The 24545-nt window shown below is 37.8% G+C and overlaps 1 long non-coding RNA gene and 1 pseudogene across 1 annotated transcript in view; one reads left to right on the plus strand and one right to left on the minus strand.

The window, feature by feature from the left end:
- The window catches only part of LOC147998705 (uncharacterized), a 71326-nt gene that overhangs the window by 23410 nt on the left and 23371 nt on the right, over positions 1 to 24545 (plus strand). The window contains exon 2 of the long non-coding RNA XR_015646020.1: positions 3930 to 4054. This is a non-coding gene — a long non-coding RNA (uncharacterized LOC147998705). The remainder of the gene's footprint in view (positions 1 to 3929; positions 4055 to 24545) is intronic.
- On the minus strand, positions 12422 to 18262 carry LOC108349019 (SUMO-conjugating enzyme UBC9 pseudogene; annotated as a pseudogene).

The following is a 24545-nucleotide window of genomic DNA, read 5'->3' on the forward strand; positions in this document are numbered from 1 at the left end:
AGTTCTGGGGCCTCACATCAGCTGGTGTGTGCTGCCTGCTTGGTGGCTCAGTGTCTGAGAGATCTCAGGGGTCCAGGTTAGTTTTGACTGCTGGTCTTCCTATGGGGTCTCCCTCCTCCTCAGCTTCTTCCAGCTTTCCCTAATTCAACCACAGGGGTCCCTGACTTTGGTCTATTGGTTGGGTGTAAGTATCTGCATCTGACTCTTTCAGCTGCCTGTTGGAGCTTTAAGGGGGCAGTCATGATAGCCCACTTATTATGAGCACACTACAGCATTAATAATAGAGTCAGGCCTTGAGCCTCCCCTTCAGCTGAACTCCAATATGGGCCTGTCACTGGGTCTCCTTTTCCTCAGCCTCTTCTCCATTTTTGTCCCTTCAGTTCATTCAGACAGGAACAATTCTGGTTCAGAGGGTTTCACTGTGGGATGGCAACTCCATCTCTTCCCTTGAGGCACTGTCTTTTTATGGGACATGAGCTCTACAAGTTCGCTCTCCCAACTGTAGGGCATTTTATCCAAGTTCTCTTGCTTTGATTCCTAATAGTCTCTTACCTTCCAGGTCTCTGGTATACTCTAGAGGGTCCCCCCACGCTCTACATCTACAAGGTGCCTGTTTCCATTCTTTTTGCTGACCTTCAGGGGTTTAGTCCTGTTACCCTCCTCCAATACCTGATCATGTTCCCCTCTTTCCCACCTCGTCCCCTTTCTCATCTATGTCCTTCTCTCCCTCCCTCCTGTTACGATTGCTTTCTTCTTCCTCCCAAGTGGGATTGAGGGATCCTCACTTGGGCCCTCTGGCTTGTTAACCTTCTTGAGTTCTGTGGACTTTATCCTGGGTATTCTGTAAATTTTTAGCTAATATCCACTTATTAGTGAGTGCATAATATTCATGTCCTTTTGGATCTGAGTTACCTTACTCAGGTTCTGGTTCCATTTATTTGCCTGCAAAACTCATGATAACCTCATTCTTAATAACTGAGTAGTATTCATTGTGTAAATGAATCACAATTTCTGTATCCATTCTTCTGTTGTAGCTGTTGTTTCCAGCTTCTGAATATCACAAATGAGGCCACTCTGAATATTGTGGAACAAGTGGTTTTGTGGCATGGTGGGGCATATTTTGAGTATGTGGCTAAGAGTGGAATAGCTGGGTTTTCACGTAGATCTTTTTCCAATTTTTTAAGGGACCTCCAGATTGATTTCCAGAGTTGTACCACTTTGCGATCCCACCCGCAATGGAGGAGTGTGTGTGTGTGGTGTGTGTGGTGTGTGTGTGTGTGTGTGTGTGTGTGTGTGTGTCCGTGTGCACGTGCGTTTGTGAGTGTTATCAGTCCTAAATAAGACATTAGATTCACTGGAGCTGGAAGCACAGATGTTTTAAGCCACCATGGGATGCTGAGAATCAAAACACAGTCCTCTGAAAGAGCAAGTAGTGTTCTTAACTGCTGAATTATCTGTCGAAGTTCATAATTACGTTATTTCCAAAACTATTTAAAAGGACTCTTTTACTGAATTCTTTCTTGCTGCCTTTGTTATTTCTATGTTTAAAAGCTCCTGAGTTTTATATGTTGATTTTGCAAGTTCAACACAGTGACATTGATAGGCGATTTAGAGATTTCTAGTACACTTTTGTTTATATATTTATACATGAAAGATATTTACATTACATTTGCTCTTTTGCTAATAAGTGTTCTCATATACATACTAGTGTATCAGTCTCATGCGAATCTATTTTTATATCTTTTGCAGTAAAATTTATGTCTTACAATATTTTGAAAACAGCTGGAATATTTTCCAAAGTGGCTATCCACTACTTCTGGGCAACAATTACACTATGCATCATGGTTATTTGATTTTTTTCCTAAAATGATTATGAAACACTTCCCTAAGGTGTTTATTTATATTTCCCTGATGATAATGGCATTATTGAGGTGTCAAAAGATCATTTTACATCTACCTTGTCTGAAAATATTTATTGATATTGGCTTATTAGAATATCTCATTTATTGTTGACTTGTAAGCATACTTTATCATTTTAGGCAGAAGTTTCTTATACTATATGTGGTGTTAAATATGTTTTCTCATCCTGAGAAGTACTGATTTCAGGTTTTGTGGGTCTTCACTTGGATAAACTCCTTTAAATTATCCAGAAAAGTCACCGAGCTTAAATTTGCATATATTTGATTTATTTTTGTTTTTTTGTCCTACAGAGTTTTATATCTTTTGAAAATATGTATGTTTGGATATCCAGCATTATACAAGTGCATGGAGGAGCTAAAGAGATTCACTTATATAAGGTTCCTCATTTCCCATACAATCAATACTACTCTCTGGTCATGGCACACAAACCATGAATGGTCTAGATCTTCTCATTGTAATTTTCCATATTTTATGCATTTGCATGAATACTTTTCTTGCTTTTCCTGGTTGTTATTTTTTGGAATTGCTGGAGAGATGATTTATGCTATTACTTTTGGAAAGGTATCAGCTATTATTTCATTAAATATCCGATTTTGTTTGTCCCCTTTATTTCCCATTTTTTTTGTGGGAATTACAAGCATGTTTTCTATTTTGAAAGTTTTCCATGGTTAAGATGTTATGTTCTATTTTTTTTGTCCTTAAATATTATAGTTCCCTTTAGAAAGTCCCCATTGATGTGCCATCAAATCCAAGAATCTCTTACTTGATATTTTCAGCTTTCAATCACAGGTCATTTTACATTTTCTTTATGTTTACTCCTTAAAGACATTTTTTAATATATTCAGTTTGCTTTCGTCTATTCATATGGCTACCTATGTCTGCATATTGCTAAATTAGACACTTTTAAATTCAAATTGTGCTTCTTTAAATTCTGTATCAAAATCTTATATTTTGTGTTGTATCTGAAACTGATTTTAACCCTTACTTGGTTTTCTTTAGAATGCTCTTCCCTTTGTCCACTAGCATGAAATAAGCTTCTTAAAAGTTATTTTAATAAATAAGAATAGAAATGATAACAAAATTTTATGTTAAATTTTCTATTACTTGTACTGACTTATATATATATAAGTCACAACCCCCTACTTTTCCCTAAGCACTCCTAAAACAGAGCATGATCCTTTTTGACCATTTGTCTGGATTCCACTTTTAGTGTAATGAATACCTAAAGATGCAGGGGTAAATCTAGAAATGGAATCCTTTAATGTGGCTTTGTCCTTTTCAGGGTGCTTCATTCTCATGGTTGGTATTAAAAGAAGACCAGACTAGGACACTCAGTGGGAAAGGTTAGGACTTCAATGTTTTTTCATCCACTTTCATTAGTATTTCTCATTTTAATCAGCCTCAACACATTGACATAATTATCCATTTCTTTAAAATCTCAGAGCAAATGTTAAAGCAGAATATTTTGAATATGCTGAGAAATGCATCACTTATTGGGTAAAGTTTGCAAAGTTTACAGTTACTATGGATCTTGGTAATACCAATGTTGATATATAGGGTCAAAAGCTTGGAGAAAGAATGTCAAGGTCATAGGTTATTCCTACAGAGTAAAACACTAATTCCATACTTGTATTTGAAGAGTGTTACACATTATTGAAAACAGATAACTAATGTTTCACTGAGATGAATATTAGATTGAAATCAGAGAGAGAGAGAGAGAGAGAGAGAGAGAGAGAGAAAGAGAGAGAGAGAGAAGTGAGAGACATCAATTTCCCTTTTCTAATTCTAACCAGGAAAAATCAAACTAATCAAATAAGCCATTTTGGTTCCATCACTAAACGTTCATCATAGAAAGTTTATAGAGGTCAAATCTTAACATTCTAGGATTTATAGGTGTCTGTGTTTCGGTAAGTAAGTTGGAAAAATCCATTGAAACCTAAAGGACCATTGGTTAGGGAATCTGACTAGTTCAATCTTATTTTTGTTTGTTTTGTTTTCTTTCTCTACAGCAACCAGAAAAAGAAAAGATGCAATTATCTTCAGCCTATTGCTGAAGATACTTCATCATACTTCACTCTCTCACTCAGTGTGGGCCACCTACGAAGAAATTTCACTCTGAATGGAGAAAGGCATGGTAATGGTATAGCTCCCTTCATGTTGGGTGAGAGAACAGGATACAGTGAAAGATCAAACTACAAAAAAAAAAGATAAAATGCACAAAATTCAACATAATACATAGATTATGTGGGGGCCTTTTGGCACCAATGTTCTCAAAGTGTTACAGACTAGTAATCAGTAAAGAGCCTGAGTGCAGTATTGGGGAACAGAAAGTATGTTTTTTTCTGTTTGCAGTATTCATTTGCAGATCCCAAAAATCACTTTTTGACATGTACTTTGTGCGAATTTTTAAACTTCAGGTTCTGTCCATTGTTAGAGTGTATTACAGTTGTCCTTTTATTCTTAACCGAAGTTCAAGTTATGAACTTTGTTCAGAAATGGGAGTAAAGAAGAGCGTGTGCTGACTCACCAACTTAAATATATTAAACTGTCTCCAAGTAAAACTTGGGTTTGAAGAATATAATTTTAGGTGATTGATACTTTTCCATTTTTGTTGTTATTCTGAAGTTTTCAAATCTTTTTCACACATTGCATAGATTATGCTAGAAGACAATATACATTATATTATTAGAATCTTGTCCCTAATATTGAAAACAAACAAACTGTATTCAAACATATCCTGGTTATACCAAAGGAAAAAAATTCATTCATTTAAGTCCACGTATTTGTATATCCATAGGACATAGACTCCTTTAGTAAATAACAAGATATAGATAGATTATTATATTATGACCTTTAATTTAGTATAGTTTAAAAACCAACAGATACAAATGGCCTCAGAGAACTAAAAGCAATATGAAAGTCATACTAACATGTAGGATAAGTAATACCAAGGATACTAACATACTAATACTGAATCTAGTGATGCTTCTTCCCTGAACAAAAAGGACTTAGTAGATGAAAAGGTGAGGCAGGTAGGCAATTCTGCTTAATTTGAAGCATAATAAATGCAATCAATATTTTTTATTGTTTTTGTTGTTATCATTGTTGCTTACTAATGAAGGAAGAAAGGAAGCTTTGAAAGAGCATAGTTAAGAGTGAGAAGAGCATGAGGAAGAGGTTGGAGTCATGGTATCATAGCTACAAAAAGCTCAAATAGGCAAGGAATTAATTCTGTTGCATCTCAGAAGTGAGCTGAGACCTCTAGGGCAGCAATATGACGACAAACATCTGATAGGAGATTTGGGACTTTAAATCTCAAAGAATAACACATTACTGAATGATAACTCATGAAAAGGAGGAATAGACATATACCTAATAATAAATTATACTTTTAATTCATCTGTGACTTATCAAGAAACTGTGTGAGTGGGCTGCTATTTATGCTGAATAACATCTAATAATGCTGTGAAAATAGAAGTTATTTCTTCCTGCCTCTAGTAATAATCATTTAAAAGGGCTTCTGTAGAAGTCTGTGTTGTATACACAGTTTGTATTGACAGCTGGAAGTAAGAAATCAAAAGTTCAAAGTTCCATTCACCAGGTGGTTGGCAATGTAACTCTCTGGGTGTAACTTGTTTGATGGGCTTACTTGCAGTAATGCTGCTAAAGCAGTTTAAGAATAACCTGTGGGACAAAGACTTTTTACGTCTAGTATCATTTACTATAACTGCAAACATTCAGTCCAAATGCTTTTGTTCTCTCTTTTACAAAAAAAAAATTATCAAAACTTAGACGATGCAAGGGGGACTCAGCAGTTAGGAATGCACATTGCACTTGCAGAGTACCTAAGTTTATTCCAAGTATCCATGTCTGCAGGTTTGTAACTGACCAGAGGATCCAGTAACTTCTGCCACTGAAGGAAAGTGTGTTCAAGTGCATATTCTCTCTCTCTCTCTCTCTCTCTCTCTCTCTCTCTCTCTCTCTCTCTCTCTTCTCTCTTCTCTCTCTCTCTCTTTCTCTGTCACACACACACATGCACATAGACAACACACACACACACACACACACACACACACACTGGGGGGTGTTGGAGGAGATGCATGGAATTCAAAGAAGTCTCTTTTAAAAATACATTAAAATGTATATACTTCCATACTCTATCTGAGAGCTTAATTTTCATTATAAAATACCTTAAATTATAATTTAAATGCAAACACAATCCAAACAACTGTATCTGAGACATATACACACATCCTATTTTAATTACTTAAAACTATTAAATATCAAAAACATGACTCCCTCTCTCCACCAAAAATTCCTACTTTTAATATTTTGATAAGCTCAGTATCAATGTTGTGGATCCAATATTGAATTCCTCAACAATTAAATATATTTATGTAAGCACAGTAAGAAAATAATTTAGACATGATAAATTATGATTGGGCAATTCAGGATAATTATCAAATAATTATTGTGGTAATAAGCAAGTTTAGGCCTAGAAATTAAATCCAGTTAATCATTCGTACTCAAAATCATTTTCTATATTATTTTTGTTTAATATGGTATGTTCAGGCAATAGTCCATAATTATATTTATTCTTGATATAATTTCCAAAGAACAAAGTACTATTTAGATTTCCATAATAACACAATGTATTCTCCATGGTTCAAGTGTCAGCAAACAGGAAAATTGGAAGAATGTGCATATCACTGCAGCATGTCTGCTCACACATATCTGGGAGTTCACAAAAGCTAATAGTCACCTTTCCATGTTTGCAATAACCTCTGAAATTAAGGAAAATATCTCAGAAATGCAGATGTTTAGCATAGAAATTCCTCATAGACTTATGATCATAAGCAAGTAATTTTGCATATATTAAATGCTCTAAAGTAATACATGAGGCGTGTTAAGAGGTTAAGAAACATTAGAAAGTATTAAAATATATGAAATTGTAATTTAATGTTCACTGTTGAAAATGCTATCTGACCTCATTAACCACAATGTGGATCCCCCGCTCTAATTCCACAGTAATGTTAGTGTGGGTGAGATTGTTCTCTAATGGGCCATCTGGCTGCTCTCCAAATGTCATAGCTTTTGAGAGTAGTTGGGCTGGGTTTAAAAATCTAATTTGTTAATTTACAAACTACATAAAATTGGGTGTCTTAAAATTTTTTTTCCTAATTTAATTTCATAGCAGTTGGCAATGAATGTTCATTGACTGGGATTAGAAGAGTGAGCTTAAGTTCTAAACCCTTATATTTGTTTTTAAAAAAATTCAAGTTTGCTGAAAATTTTTTCTTGGCCATAACATTAATACTATTATATTTTTTAGTATTATAAAATTTTTCTACAAACCACATCACAATGATAAAATTTTTTTCCTCTAACCATACAAAATTTCAAACTACTGTATATTATCGAAGAAACAATGAGTAGCAATGATGTGTTCCTTTGTAGAGTCCCTTTCTTGTTACTATGTAGTGAGTAGCACAGAAAGGAGGATTAATAATAACAACCAAGTAGTTATCAATGCGACCAAGTAAATCAGTATCTTTTAAAGAATTTCTTTGTGTTTCATGCTTAAAACAGCAACGAGTTAAGTTTAACTGGTTGATTAGATATAACATACACAGCATATGGAACTGATTCTACTTTTCAAGTCATTGGGGAAGTCTTATCTTCACTGCATTCATATGTGCTCTGTGTCTACCCTAAACTTCTCCAGCTCATGATCTCCCTGTCTTACGGCTTCTCGTTTCTATATAACTCTGTCCTTTCAGCTACATACTCTCGTGATCAGCTTGACCCCCTTCTCTTGACCCTCTGCTTTGGTCCTTTTTTGCTCTCCACCGTTACGGCATGGTCCATACTGTTGGCCATGTCTAGTCTACTTCTTTCTCTTTCAGCTCTCTTCCAGATTCCTTTGGCTGTTCTCTTCCTCATAACTACAATAAAAAACATTCTCCTCAGTCCCGCATTGGAGAAGTCTTCATTCCATTCATCTAGGGCTTGAAAACTGGGAGGGGCATACATGAACCCCCAGGTCTCTCTTTTCGAAACAAAGCTGCTGATTCATCATATTTATCTCCTAATTCTAGATTAAACCTCTGCAATCCCTTCTCCCCACCTGGTATACTTCTGGACTGAGATTCAGGGCATCGCTTTGTGTCTCTGACTCCTGAAGTCTGCCATGTCCTCCTGGACACCTGCCACATGGACCAGCCCCTTGTGTTCCTCACTTACTTTTTCCTTGTCTACTCAGCAAATGTCAGGTCAGTCTCAGTCTCTCTAGCTCCTGTACCAGCTCCATTCTCCTGCCCGTTCACCACTTCCTACTAAGACACTCATGCCTGCCTCTACTGGAACTCTCCCTTTTCCCAGGAAAGGAGTTCTCCCCTCTACTTGTTCTAACCATGTGTCTCCAACCTCTACTGTATGTCACTCTACCTGTTTGTGCTATCTGTTTTTTCTACAAAATCCATACTAGTACTCCAGGGTGGCTCTTTCACCTTATCTAAAATCTGACAGAATCATAAATCATGTATGTACCAGGAAACATACAGTCATCATAGCCTTGAAGGAAGCAGACAAGGCAACAGATAAGTTCAGTATCCCACCCAACCCACCATAGGAAAACAAGAATAGATAACAGCACCTAGAATTTCAGACACAAAGCCTCTACTCTATCTGTGAGAGTGTGTCTCAGTTAGATCCCAGCAATCATACTACAGTAAGTTCTGAGAACTCCAGCACAGATGAAGCACAAGACAAGGAACATAAAGTACACATTATGAACATGACAGAATTCCTTAATTATGAAATAAACAAACCCCTTAAAATATCTGTGAGAGCAAAAACAAGCACTAGGAAGAAATGAATAAAACAATTCAAGATCTGAAAATTGAAATAGAATCAATAAAGAAAGCCCAAACTGAAGATTGTAATGGAAATAAAAAATTTAGGAACTTTAGAGGCAACTCTCACCCACAGAATTCGAGAAATGGAAAATATAGTTAATAGTTTTTTCCATTGATGTAATAAGCGAATTCAAGGTGAATTAATCATATAAAAACAGGTTTACTGGGGCACACTTACCCTGTCTCTTAGGGATCAGGGATCCCTGTGGAAGAGGAGGCAGAAAATGTGTAAGAGTCAAAAGGGATGGAGGACACCAAAGAAAAACAAGGTCTTCTACGTCAACAGAATCAGGGCATAAATAAACTCAGAGAGACTGAGGCAAAATGCACTGGGTCTGCACCAGTTGGTATTCTAAAGCACAAAAAGTGGACACGCACCCCCATGCTTAATCCGAAAGCAATTTCCAATTTATTACTACTTGCAAATGAAAATTCAGTATTTCCCAAGGGAGTTTCATTGAGAAAACAGAATACAAATAAGGATAAGCCACATGCCCAGCTGTAGATGATTAATAGAAAACAAACTCAAAGGCAACTTTGCAGGTTCTTTGTCTCAAAATGTCATGTCAGTAGATTTTTCTGTTTCATTCTTTTTAAAATTTTATCCTTATAAATTTTAATTACTTTTATTTTTATGTTTTTTCCTTTTTACTTTTCATCATAAAATCCTTTGCTATATATAAACATATATATACTTTTGTGTTTTTCTCAGATCTCTTATCAATTTCATGTCCCTTTTCTTTTCTTCGGCTCTTTTTTTTTCAGTTTACTTGTTTTGTCCTATTCTAATATGTTTGTTTTTGCTTTACCTTATTATATATTTTATTTTCTAATTGTTTCTTAGAAACCTGATTTTTTTTCGAATGAAAATCAAAAATGAGTGGATTTAGATGGTAGGTGAGATGGGAAGACCTGAGAGGAATAGAAGGATTGAAAAATCATAATCACGATACATTATTTGAAAAACAAAAATTCTTTGAATAAAATAACTATATGAAAACCAAGAGAGAGGAGATAGATTCAGAGATTAGGCAAAGAGAGAAGAGGGTAGAAAGGATAACCACTTACAAAACGCATGAGTAGGAAGGCAAGAGTCAGGGAGTTATTCTAAAAGTATTTCACTCAGTTAATGGGATGAGTGAATTCTAGTGATCTACTTTATAAGATAGTGACTGTAGTAAATTGTATTATACCCAGTGTCTTAATCTTTTCTCACTGTAGACAAAGCACTGTGTTATAATAAATATATTATGTAGCTTGATCATGCTAATAATTTTATGCTGTACTTATGTATTGCACATGATGCTGTAAATGTTTAATATAAGCCATTTTTATAAGTAAAACAATGAAATAAAATTTGAAAATTCATTATATTTTTTATATTATAAAATTGATTATATGGTAATAGACTGTAATACTGTACTACTAACAGCCATTCAAAAATGAAATACTTGTATGTAAAACTAACAATTCATGCAGATGACATCTGTGCTTAAAGATAGAAAGCAGAAACCAAACAAGTAAAACCTGGATAAATAGTCTCATGGATTCACTACTGAAAAAAAGGTTTACAGAATGAAGTCAGCTTTCAAAGGGAAGCTTGATGTAAAATTACAACCTCTCAATATCCAAGGGTAATTATTTGCAAGATAAACCAAGCAATTTTTTGTGGAAATATTTTAATTAGAGGATTTGTAGATACAGTGGTTGATCTGTTGCCCACAATTCCTTACCAATGAGGCTTCGTTCTAGGATACCCTTCTCCCCACCATCTTAACACAGGATGGTCACAGACCATATTCTCATGTTACAAGATTCACATTTCTGGCAATTCAAGGACTGTAGTACAAAAGGAATACTTTATACCTTGGGTCACTACAGTTTGCTAGAAACATCAGTTACTTTAGAATACTTTAACTATAAAATATATTGGATTTTCATATATTAACCATATGCATGTGTACTTATTATTAAATGTAGTCAGTTGTTACAAAATAAGACATTCTGAGAGCAGGCTACACACACACACACACACACACACACACACACACACACACACACCAGCCTGAACTCTCCAGGTGAGGCCCTATGCTATTAGCTGCAACTGTCCATCCAAACTCAGCTCCTCAGTCCTCAGCCATACTTATGGCTAAACATACCCTCAAGGCAGTGGCAACCCAGTCCATAGCTCACCAGTTGTGTTAGCAAAAGTCCCTCCAATTCCAGAGTGAAGATTCCTGGCTTTAGACCTGACCACCTGTTGATTGGTCCCTGAACTTGAGTCATGGGTGTCTGGTTCCCATGTCAAGGGCTTTCCAGGGGGCCTCAGGAACAAGTCTGATGGAGACTGATCACTGCCTATGTCCACTGCACCTCCATGTGTTCTGTAAGCCCCACGATCATAGATTCAGCCCAGTCAGTCCAGGCGGACCACTACCAAGAGCAGCTTCATCCTAACTAGCTCCAGCAAGCAGAGTATGTGGGCCGTAGTGCCTCAGGTCTTCCTGTGCTGAGGCTGATCTTCTTGGCCGTTGAATGCAGGAGCTATTTGCTCAAGTGCTCTAGAGGAAGGACCCGCTCTTTCCCTGGTCTGGTGTCATGGTTGCCTCTTTCAGGTACAAGGGCAGGGCATCGAAAGGCATGAAGCTAGCATGGAGCCCACTGTACAGCTGAAAGGCAGGGAGATCAATGCAGGACACTTTGTCCTTGGCTCTCACCTGGCATCAGCCTTGGTCTAGATTAACCAGTCTTTCATTTTGCTGATACAAGGCTGGATACAGATTCCAACTTCATGAGGATCTCAATGCTGCCTGGTACCTTAAGGCCCAAAGGTCCAGGTGAGGAGAACAGAACACATCTCTGTCCACAGTCCTATTTACAAAGAACCAGGTAGAGAAGGAGCTGCATGGGGCCTGGGCATATCCTTAGCAGAAACTGTGAGACCTCCTAGGTGCTGGTCCTGGGGCTCAGCTTAGGTGCCTAGCAAGGACTGCAGCCATGTATCGAGGGCCAGACATACTGAGATACCTCCTCACATTAGATAATAATGCAACAAAAGCCTTTATGTAAACAGTTTATTTACTCTAAACAGTAACACAGACAAGGTGTCATATAAATACAAAGGAAGTGGTGCAGAATGGAGATGCTGGCCAACATTGGATCTGAAGCTCATAAGCAACAGCCCAGGTCTCTGAGAAGGACAAGGGTAGAGATGGAGGGACAGTGTGGTTCTGTCATACAGTCAGCTGGAGAAGAGCTCTGAGCAGTGGGAAGCACGCATGCATCCGAGCACGACACAAAGAAACTAGCTCCTGGGGGCTTACCAAGTACAAAAGTTTATCATTTTACAGCAGTTGAAATACTGACATCAATATAAAAATAAAAGCAAGTTTTACTCAATAATCAAAATTACAAAAGACCGAATATGCCAGTGGCACAAATGGAAAATGGCACAAATGGAAAATAGCGCCGACTCAATCCTCCCAGGAAAATAGTAACTGTACAGAGTGACTTAGATATGCAAAATGTTGTAAACAAATTCTTGCCAAGCTAATCCCTTCCTCCTCATGGAGCCCGGGGCCACTGCTTATAAAGGGGCAAACTTCTTTGCTTGTGCCCGAACCCTTTTCTCATATTCCACTCTGTTTTGGCAGTAAATTGTACGGGTCTCTGCTTGAGCTGGGTCATTTTAGAAGTTCTTGTATTCCTAATAAGATCTATTTGATCGTGATAGATGACCTCAGTTTTGTCTTCCTCCAGCATGGACAGGTACACTGTGCCAGAAAGATGCACGTTTAGATGGAACAGGGGTGGCTCAAATTTACATTTTGGAGGTGAGGACAGATAGTCATCTTTGAAAAGCAGCTGTAGCTTAAACAAGCCTCCTTCCCTCAGAGTCTCCTTCTTTCCAGGGATAGTGACTCCAAGATCATTAGGTTCATCATGCCATCACTGTTCTTTGTTGGGACAGCCACAAAGCCAAAAGGGTAGTCCTTCCTTCAAGCTTTACTCTCCTGCTCAAGTCCGCTGAGGGCAATCCCTACATATTCAAAGTCTCTGTGCAACCAGGGCCCGGACCTTCGCAGAGTGGGAACTTCGCAGCGGCCGGACCTTCACAGCAGCCGGACCTTCTCGGCAGCCAGACCTTCACAGAGGCAGAAGAGGCAGAACTCCTTTGTCTCAGGGCCCAAGTATATGTCAAAGCTCTAACGTATGTGACAATTGAGTTTCTTGCAAAAGATTTGGGGTTATATATTAGATTAAAAGACAAAGTCATGTTAATCTGTGAAAACAAAGATAGTCAAACTTTCATTTCAGTGAAGAAATTAGTCTCTGGGTCACCTTGGCAGGTGTTAAAAAAAAGAGAGAGATTTGTTTATTAATCCCATAGCAGACTGACCTTTAAAGACTTTTGTTCTCCATATGGCGATCTAATATAAATGTCCAACAGAGGGGAAATTATCTTTGAAGTTGGAACTGAAAATTCTGTGTCTTGAAAATGTATAAAAGAATGTTGTTTAAGGAACAAAATGATGTGCTGTGAATGAAAAAGAGTCTATGAATTCTCTGCAAATTATCATGCATAAATACTAATATATTTTTCTGTTGAATTTTACCCATCTTACTTGAAAAATAAAACATATTGTATCCATTGTGGTATTCATGGTCATTCACATGGAAGCCTGTGTCTGTCACTGGCAGCTTCCCTCACATAGTTTCTCTTATATTGTGTACAACAGTACACTCCTTTTACCTGTGAGTTTCTGTGCTCTTTGCATCTACATCATTAGTAGTACTCCATGGACATTCTTTCCTCTTTATGTTTTCTTGGGAAATATATTTGTACTGGATGAAAATTAAGGGGTTAAAGATAAGAGGTGTAGAAGAGAGCGAAGATTCCCATGAGGGGCCAGTAAATATCTTCAACAAAATTATGGAAGAAAACTTCCCTAACCTAAAGAGAGAGATGATCATGAATATACAAGAAGCCTACAGAACTCCTAATAGATTGGACCAGTAAAGAAATTCCACCTGTCACATGATAGTCACAACCTCAAATGCACTAAACATAGAAAGAATAGTGAAAGACCAAAGGGAAAAAGGTCAAGTTACATATATAGGCAGACCTATCAGTATTACACCAGACTTCTCAACAAAGTCTCTAAAAGTCAGAAGATCCTAAACAGATGTCATGAGACACTAAGAAAACAAAAATCAACACCGCTTCATGATAAAAGTATTAGAATGATCAGGAATTCAAGGCCCATACCTAAACTTAGTAAAAGCAATATATAAAAAACTAGTACCCAACATCAAGCTGAATGGAGAGAAACTTGAAGCAATCCCACTAAAATCAGGGACTAGACAAGGCTGCCCACTTTCTCCCTAACTATTCAACATAGTTGTTGAAGTCCAGCCAGAGCAAATAAACAACAAAAAGGTTGAAGGAATACAAATTCGAAAAGTCGTCAACATATCACTATATGCAGATGATATGATAGTATACTTAAGTGACCACAAATGTTCCACCTGAGAACTCCTACAGATGATAAACAACTTCAGCAAATTAACTCAAATAAATCAGTAGCCTTCCTCTACTCAAATAATAAACAGGCTGAGAAAGAAATTAGGGAAATTACACCCTTCACCATTGTCACAAACAATATAAAATACCTTGGTGTGACCTAATCAAGCAAGTAAAAGATCTGTATAACAAGAACTTCAAGTCTGTGAAGAATGAAATTTAAGATCTCAGAAACTGGAAAGATCTCCATGCTCATGGATTGGGAGAATTAATATATTAAAAATAGCCATCTTGAAAAAGAGAATCTACAGATTCAACGCAATCTCCATCAAAATTTCTAAGTCATTTCACAGAGATAAAAGATAAAAGGAACAATTTGCAAGTAAATCTGTAATAACAAAAAACATAGGATGCTGAAAACTCTCCTTATGAATAAAAAATTCTGGGGGAATCAACATCCCTAACCTTCAGCAGTATTACAGAGCAATAGTGATAAAACTGTATGGTATTGGTACAAAGACAGGCAGATAGATCAATGGAATAGAATTGAATACCCAAGAATGAACCCATATACCTACACTCACTAGATTTTTGACAAAGAACCTAAAACCATCCAGTGGAAAAAATCCAGCAATTTCAATAAATGGTGCTATTTAAACTGGTGATCAGCATATAGAAGAATGCAAATAGATCAATTCTTCTCTCCTTGTACAAAGGTCAAGTAAGTCCATGTGCATACAGGACCTCCACATAAAACCAGATACACTGGCATTAATAGAAGTGGAAGTGGGTAAGGATCTTGAACACATGACACAGGGTAAAATTTCCTGAACAGGACACCGATGACATGTGCTTTAAGATCATGAATTGACAAATGGGACCTCATAAAATTGCAAAGTTTCTGTAAGACAAAGAACACCGTCATTAGGACAAAATGGCAACGAACAGACTGGGAAAAGATCTTTACCAATCCTACACCTGATAGAGGGCTAATATCCAATATATACAAAGAACTCAAGAAGTTAGATTTCAAACAATCAAATAACCCTATCAAAAAATTGGCTACACAGCCCAATAAAGAATTCTGAACTGAAGAATATGGAATGCCTTGGAAGCACTTAAAGAAATGTTCAATCCTTATTCATTAGGGAAATGCAAATCCAAAGAACTCTGAGATTCTACCTCACACCAGTCAGAATGGCTAAGATCAAAAATTCAGATGAAAGCAGATGCTGGTGAGGATGTGGAGAAAGAGGAACACTCTTCCATTGTTGGTGGGATTGCAAGCTTGTACAACCACCATGGATATGAGTCTGGATGTTCCTCAGAAAACTGTTCATTAATCTACCTGAGGACCCAGGTATACCACTCCTGGACATATGCCCAAAAGATGGTCCAACATGCAACAAGGACACATGCTCCATTATGTTCATAGAAGCCTTATTTATAAAAGCCAGAAGCTGGAAAACCCAGATGTTCTTCAACAGAAAAATGGGTACAGAAAATGTGGTACATCTACACAACTGAGTACTACTCATCTATTAGAAACAGGGACTTCATGAAGTTCTTAGGCAAATGGATGGACCTAGAAAATATCATCCTGAGTGAAGTAAGCCAGTCACAATAAACACACAGAGTATGCAGTCACTGATAAGTGGATATAAGTCCAAACTCTAGGAATACCCAAGATACAATTCACAAACCACGTGAAGCACAAGAAGGAAGACCAAAATTTGGATGCTTCAGATCTTCTTAGAAGGGTGAACAAAAATATTCACAGGAGGAAATATCTAGACAAAATTTGGAGCAGAGACTGAAAGAAAGGTCATCCCAATGCTGTGCTACCTGTCCATTCTGCATGCAGCCACCAAACCCAGACAATATTGTGGATGCCAAGAAGTGCATGCTGACAGGAGTCTGATATAGCTGTCTCCTGAGAGGCTCTGCCAGAGCCAGACAAATACAGAGGTAGATGCTCACAGCCAACCATTGAAATGAGAATGGGGTCCCCAGTGGAGGATTTAGAGGAAGGAATGAAGGAGCCAAAGGGATTTTCAACCCCATAAGAAAAGCAAAATCAACTAACAAGATATCCCCCCCCCACATCTTCCAAGGACTAAACCACCATGCCAAGAGTACATAGGAATAGACCTATGGTTCTAGCCACATTGGTAGCAGTGGATGGCCTTGTTGGGCATCAATGAGAGGAGAAGCCCTTGATCCTGCCAAGGCTTGATACCCCAGTGAAGGGGAATGTTAGGGCATAGAGGTAGGAGGGAGTGTGCGGGTGGGTGAAGGAGCACCCTCATAGAAGCAAGGTGAAGGGGAATTTCATAGCGTTTCTGGAAGGGAAGCCCAGGAAAAGGATAACATTTAAAATGTAATTAAAAAATATCCAATAAAAGAAAATAATAAATTATGCATTAATTATGAAAAAAGAATATTTACATTGGACTAGCCCAAGGCTGAAGATGAATATAGTCAAAGAATGTATTATATTCCTTGTATCTTGGCCATTCTTATAAACCCCTAGATACAATGAACTGGGGACTTTGTTTACTGCCTTGTTTTTTCCTCAATTGCTTTGCCTTTGTTTTGTTTGTTTCTTGACTGCTTTGTTTTTGTTTTGTTTGTTCCTTGACTTCTTTGTCTGTGATTTGTTTGTCCCTTGACTACTTTGTCTTTGACCTAGAACTGACCCTATTCTTTGCATATGCCTAGAGTTATGGTATAAATACAGGCTGGAAAAAAGTAAACGTGCTTCAACTCTGGCTGGAGCCATGTTTATTATATACTGTACACTGTAGCTGTTCAGACACACCAGAAGAGGGCATCAGATCCCATTACAGATGGTTGTGAGCCACCATGTGGTTGCTGGGGTTTGAACTCGGGACCTCTGGAAGAGCAGTCAGTGCTCTTAACCACTGAGCCATCTCTCCAACCCCTGGAGCCATGTTTAAAAAGAAAAAAAACCAAACAAAACAGAACAGAACAAAAAGAAAGAAAGAAAGAAGACAGGTGACCTTACTTTATATGCCTTGTGTTCCCCAACTTGCTTTAGAGCAGTGGTTCTCAACTTTCCTGTCACTGTGGTCCTTTCTTCATGTTGTGGTGATCCCCAACCATAATATTATTTTCATTGCTACTTCATGACTGTAATTTTGCTAGTTATGAAACAATGTAAATATCTATGTTCTGATGACTTTAGGGGCACCCTGTGAAAGGGTTGTTTGACCCCCAAAAAGGTTGCAACCTATATGTCGAGGGCCACTGTTTTAGAGATGTTCTTCTGAGCCAGGTAGCCTAGCAGCTCTTCATGACAAATATGACTTTCAAGAACTTATGTCTCCTGCTAACCAGAAGGATCTTATCACTTTCCGTAACTGTCAGCTGAGATGTTTCTATTTTGTATCCTTGCTTCCAACTCATTAACTCAGCAATGAAGAATTCAGGCCCATTAAAGCAGTACTACCAATATCTACATCAGCTTTCAAGCCCAATTTCTTTCTGTGGAGGGAAAACAATAAACTTGTGGAATGTTTTTATTTTGTGGGCACGGAATCTTGATATTGCCTTCTTTGTGTGGTTGAAGATGCCTCTCTATTTTTCCAGCCATGCCTTCTTTGTGTGGTTGAAGATGCCTCTCTATTTTTCCAGCCAAACAGTCAATGCCTCCTTGAATTTGTAGATATGAAGATAAATAATGAGGACTTCATTATAATGAGCTACAATTTTAAGTGTACTGTAAATATTGCAGAATACCTCCCACATGAAATAGAATGCAATCAGAGGAATGAACATGTACCTGACACTGCAGTTCTAGACCTCACCCTTACGCCAAAGTGACCTGTGTCCAGTAGCACAGAAGAGATGCGGAACTGTCCTGAGTCACCTCTGTCATGTGTGCCCCAGGAACTGTGTGGAGGTCAGGGGACAACTTGTGAGAGTCCATTCTCCCTTTTTACCAGGATTGAAGTCACATTATCAAGCTTGGGTTCAATGTCAGACACCTTCTGAGCCAATGCTATTATAAGCCTCAAAATTACCCATTTTCTGATAAGTCTGAAGAGATGTTATTGATTAAGCTAACACTGCTATCCTTACCATTGGGCCCCCTAGGCCACTAGATGTGGTAATTCATCTATCATGGATTGAACACATAACAAATGCATAGGGTTCTAAGGCATTGTGATTCCTGTCAAGAACGATTCCACCTGTCTTTTGATGAGGGAGACATTACTCTTGCCCTTGGAAAATTAAATACATGAGACCTTTACCTCCAAAAAAAGCTATTGTCACATACCTCTGTTGACACTTTTTAGGTTACAGCATTGCCATGCCAATCCAACTGATCAAACCCAGCCAGACTGGCTCTAGCAATCAAATTACATTATTCTTTTCTGTATCTTCTATCACTATTAATCAGAAAATAGCATGCATTTTATTGGAAAGGTCACCCAACAAGGAGCCAGAGGTCAAGCTACTTGATGGACATTCTATACACCCTCCTGTGTAGGCATTAGAGATTTCAGAGTACAGAAACCAGCCCCCTCAAATATCAAAAAACTTCTGGCTCAAAAAGTGTGCCATAAGATGGTTCACAAAACTGGAGTGACCGCGGAACATGTCACACAAAACATCTCATCCTGGACAATGTACCTGATGGATGTGTTGAGGAGCTATGGAAATCCATTCTGTAACTTCAGTAGTCTACCCACCCCATGCCTCAGGATGATGACTATTTCTCTCTTCTAACAGAATCCAGATCAGTTTTACTGGTACATTGCCCTGGTCAGTCAACTGGGAGGCTTCCATATATGAACTGAACTCAGCTTCTTAGATTCTCAGTCTGAGATCATAACTGCAACTATTTGGCTGGGACGCAGCTCTTAGGTCCCATGGAAGCCAGATGGATAACTTATCTCAGTAAGTATATTTTCAAAAGAAAGAAACAAACAAAACCACCCTTTCCACTTGCCTTTGATCTTTCTAGACAAAATGTTAGGGAGTAGCTAGGAAAAAAAATGTGCTGTATAGCTATAGGAATGAGACATGATAACTTCATGACTACTGAGAGAAAGCAATAATCCTGATATGCATTCCATGATGTGGGAATAAGAGCAATAATCAATGCTATAGTGTGCCAAAGAAATCATATGGTCAAGCTGGCATGAGCAGTACAGAGTGCATACAATAATCTGACGCTTTAGCGTGTTTTTCATTTACATCCATAAACTATAAATAAGAGACTCATTGAGACGTTGCTGGTCTGATATCACAGGGAATGAACACAACAGTCTTCACACCTGGACTGCACACTTGGTTTCATCTGATGATACAAACTTACCTTTATCTGACTCTTTGATGGCTTTGACATGTGCTCCATCAGCAGAGTGGGGTGTAACCATTCGACAATACGGCCGGTACGGCTTAACCAAATCTACACGATGCAGATGAGCGCCAAGTTTAGCAACAAATCCTGAACTAGAGTAGCCTGTGCATTTTTATAATTATTATATTTAGGCGAGTGAATGACAGTCCCAGTGGGACATCCCTCGACTGGGAAATGGGGCTGGTTCCTTTTCTTGTCCACATAAGGCCACCTATAATTATTGTCAATGACCTCTGTGATAGCTAACCTTAGTTGTCAACTTGGCATAGCTGGGAAAAGACCTCAACTGAGGCCTCCGTTAGATTGATCTGTAGGCAAGTTGGTAGCATTTTTCTTCATTAATGATTGGCGTGGCAGGTCCCAGCCCACTATGGGTGGTGTGACTCCTGAGTAGGTGGTCTTGGTTGGTACAAGAAAGGCAGGGAAACATTAGGCTGGGTACAGGCTAGTTAACAGCATCCCTCCATGGTCTCTCCTTTAGTTCGTGCCTCCAGGTTCCTGCCTCAAGCTCTTGTTCCAACTTCTTTTAATGCACGGTGACATGGAAGTAGAAGCCACAAAGAACCTTTCTTCTCCTAAGATGTTTTTGGTCATGGTGTTTATCCCAGCAACAGAAAAATCAAACCATTGTAATGCCAAAGATCAGCAGATTAGTCTAAATTCCCATATCCAGATCATAATGAATAATAGCAACTTTAGACTGTATGTTACCCAGATGGGAAAAAGTATCCACTATCGCTCCCTGGACTTTTTCGAGTTATTAGAGTTGCCAAGAAACTGGAATACTTGTAGAAGACCTAAAGCAACCTGTGTCTGCAGAAACCTTAGTCCTATATCAGATGAGACATATAAGATAGAACTAGTCCCCGACATCTCTCTGTCCAACTAGTGAGCAGGATCAATGGAGTTACATTTCTTAGGCAAAATTTGACAGAAAGCAAGGGATTAATTACCGGGACAACTAGTACGGGGATCTTTGAGATTCCTGAGGATGCACCAAATGCAGTTGTGTTCTCTCTGCCTAGACCATCTCTCCAAGGAGCATGTCTGAGGTAAGAAACCTCTCTGACTAAAAGAGTAGTCTTTTTTTTCTTTTTTCTTTTTTTTTGGAGCTGGGGACCGAACCCAGGGCCTTGCGCTTGCTAGGCAAGCGCTCTACCACTGAGCTAAATCCCCAACCCCAAGAGTAGTCTTACTTACCATTTACTATCCTCAGTATGTTGAGAGAATATCGTATGCATTGTATGGATGCCTCATCTATCAATTTAAAATAAACCTATGGCCTATAGGAAAGCATAGAATAGAAGGCAGGACATCATGGAGGAGAAGAATTCTGGGACAGAGCCAGGTGCAGGAGATCTTCCTGGGATGATGTAACAAGATGGACATATGGAAGCCATGTGGCAGAATGTAGATTAAAGTACATTGGATAATTTAAATTATGATATAAAAATGAGGCTAAAAATTTGCAACACTCACCTTACTATACCAGTTTAAAAGCTACATATTAATTTAAGTCTTCTGACTTAGATTTTCCTTAATGCACTTAATTGGCATTTCTTGTACTTATTTACATTTTTAAGTTACTTAACTTTCTCTTTAAAACATGTAGTGTGAGAAGAAATTTAGGAGCAATGCTCATTATTAAATTGTGATAGGTATACTTGAGAACAAAGAATAATTTAGTTCCATAATTTCTGTGCACTCAAAGTTGTGAAATTCAGTAGGTACCGTGGAGAAATAAATATGAGTATCATTAATTGACACAGTCATAATAAAGAACTTACCATCTATCATTCATTGTCAAATAATCATTTGTATAATTTTGAGAGTAAGAATTTATGCTACAATTTTTTCTGTTGAACTATATATTCTTTTTTGTAATGCTTAAAATTCTCACTCCAATAATTTCACTTTCATTTAATATTGAATACATAGAACTAAGTCATCATGAAATTGGACAGAGATGCCTTGGCAGTTTAGTTAAAAACATTGCCTACTCTGGCAGAGGACTGGAATTCTTAAGTTTCCAGCCTTAACATCTATGCTCATACCTTCTATAACTCCAGTTCCAGAGAATCAGACACAATCTTATGGCTTCAGTAGATACCAGGCATGTAAGTGGTGCACATAAATAAAATATAAATCAAGATAAACTACTGCTGAGATTTTTTTCTAATCAAATAGAAGATCCTCTAATAACTTCACAACAATGGAAACAATTTCAATTTTTACATACTCCCCATGCATTTGCAGCTGTCATTACACTTCAGTTACACGCCATTCTTCAAAAATCTCAAAGAGAGGAAGAAGAAACCTGTTTGGAGGATAGTGTTTGTTTTCAGCAAAATGTCAAGGAAGTTCTCAGTTATTTCCCTCACATTCACTTACTGACAAAGCATATTTCCAAGCACAGCATTATTATTTTGTTCTGGTTTTATTCTGTTACTGGAATTCTCCTCACTTAATAAGATCATGACCTAATGCCAAGCTATCAGTCTATAATTAGGGAGTATTCTTGTCCATCCATTTTTAAAATATATCCTCACATTTGGACAAACTGTTTCAAAAGATCATGCTTTGTGTTTAGATATTTGTGGTTCTATTTAATAAATACTAAGGATGTTGGAAAGGGCTCAGTCAGCTTGTCTGGGCTTACTTTTGATTTGCTTTTAAATTGCTATAATGGCAAGGAAAATGTTAGAGGAACCATGACCCTCCTATCTTCTTCCAATTTATGAGGGAGAGTTGAGAATTGTGCAAGAAATTACTTTAAAGGTTTTCATTGTCAAGCAGAGGTGCATCCTATATAGTGTAATGCTGCTACACGGTGTCTTTCTGAAACATGAGTTGTTTCTTTTGGGGTATCCACTTATTATATCGCTCAAGAATTCTCTTACAAGAAAATTCTCAGGAAACAATGCAATTCATCATTTTACAGGAAAGAAGAAGCATAAATCCATGGTGCTTCTCTTATAGTCTTCAGAAAAGTTCACACATTTACATTTTTCAATGGCAGATGAACAAGTACAGAGAATAGCATGAATTCAAATAAAATTTTATTTATGTTACGAAGAGAGAAAGAACAATGCATGCAAATGAGACAGGAGGAAAATATCCTAAGTGAACAAAAGGCAAGTAATTAGCAATATGGCATGGAGAAGAAAGGAAACAAAGAAGATAGGAATGGAAGCTGGATAACGTGAGAGAAACAACATTCAGAGAAACCAAGGGCAGAAATTCCTCATTCCCTGAGATAGACTATGACTGAAATCAGACCGACAAATCAAAGCCTTTGTATCCTTAACCTCATTGAACTACTGAACTGAAGACAGGGAATTCAAATGAATGCTTTATTCAACCACGTCCTGAGCATTAGTCTCAACCTTGACTAGAGCACAGAAGGAACTAGTCTGATTTGACTCATTCATACACTAACCTTCTTTAATTCTCTTTTATGAATGATGTTTGTCCCATGACAACTTCATATATGACTAGAGCAAAGGTTCATGACTCTGTCCCACATTTTCTCTTGCCTCCCTTTCATGTGAACTACAACAGTGCACCCAAGTCACTTTCTGAGATTCATAATTTTGCTTTTTTGTTCTTGTTATTACATATTTAGTTTAGCCAGGGATGTCTGTGTGATCTCTGGGTTGGACCTATGCACTGAAACTTTGTGGAGTCATCAGTTTGAACAAAAGAGACCCACTTTGTCCCAGAACATATTAGTAGCAAACAATTCAGTAGCAAATTCTAGAAACCCCTACACTTTTGTGCAGACCAGTGAGGGCAGCTGGCTTGAGTTCCTGATTGAAATGGCTATGTCTTGCCTCTGGAACATGGCATATTTCAGTCTTATTTGTCTTTTGGTTTCTGCATACTTTCTGTTCCCTTTTCCTATTATTTCCCACCTAGCATTCTGTACTCGTTTGGCACCAGTTGCCACATGTTTAAGGAGGACATGGAATCAATGTCAGGGGAAATGCAGTTTTCCTAAGAAATAATTTTGCTTTCATGGGTTGAATTCTACAAAATTTGTAAAACTCTGTATTCTGTAGTTTATTAGAAGTACTATACAAAATTTGTGTCCTAAATTATCAAATATATTTGTGTATCAGAACAAATATTGTGGACAATAACCTTACTGCTAGTTCTAAGCACTCACTGCTCACCTCACTCCTTGTGAGAATGCCAAGACTGTCACACAATTTAGTAGAAAGATAACTGATGGCCATGAGAAATTACTTAGTGAGATTAGGGAGTACAGGTGAGAAAGAGTATTTTGGTTAAATTTTTCTTTACTAGTCATGTTAAGTTTTTTAAGATTTGTTTTCATTTGAATCCATTTTTAAGTTGATCTAGATGATGATGAAATCTTTATTTTCACACCAGTTAATACTGAGTGTGGAGGAATTTTAACCCAGCAGCATTGTTGCACTAGCAAGGGATCACATCCAAAGATATGATACAAGTGGAATGCAGACATACCACACACATTAAATCCCCCTGCCTAGAATACGGGCAAGCCTTAAGTACACACCACTAATCCCAAACAATAAAGTTTGATTAATAGGCACACAGGGTGATGAATGAGAGAAAGATTTGACAGAGGAGTCAGAGATGGGATAGCACTAACTCTCATGACAACCAACAGGAAAGAGAGGCTACTTAAAGAGCCATGGGGAGAGAGAGAGAATGAACTGAGTTCAGTATAGTTCAAAGAAGTTCAGTTCAGAGCAGTTCAGTCTGTGGTGTTCAGAGGCAGTCTTCCAAGCAGAGAAATCCAGTC

This window comes from Rattus norvegicus, chromosome 20, assembly GCF_021556685.1.
Source record: "Rattus norvegicus strain SHRSP/BbbUtx chromosome 20, alternate assembly SHRSP_T2T, whole genome shotgun sequence".
Taxonomy (NCBI): domain Eukaryota; kingdom Metazoa; phylum Chordata; class Mammalia; order Rodentia; family Muridae; genus Rattus; species Rattus norvegicus.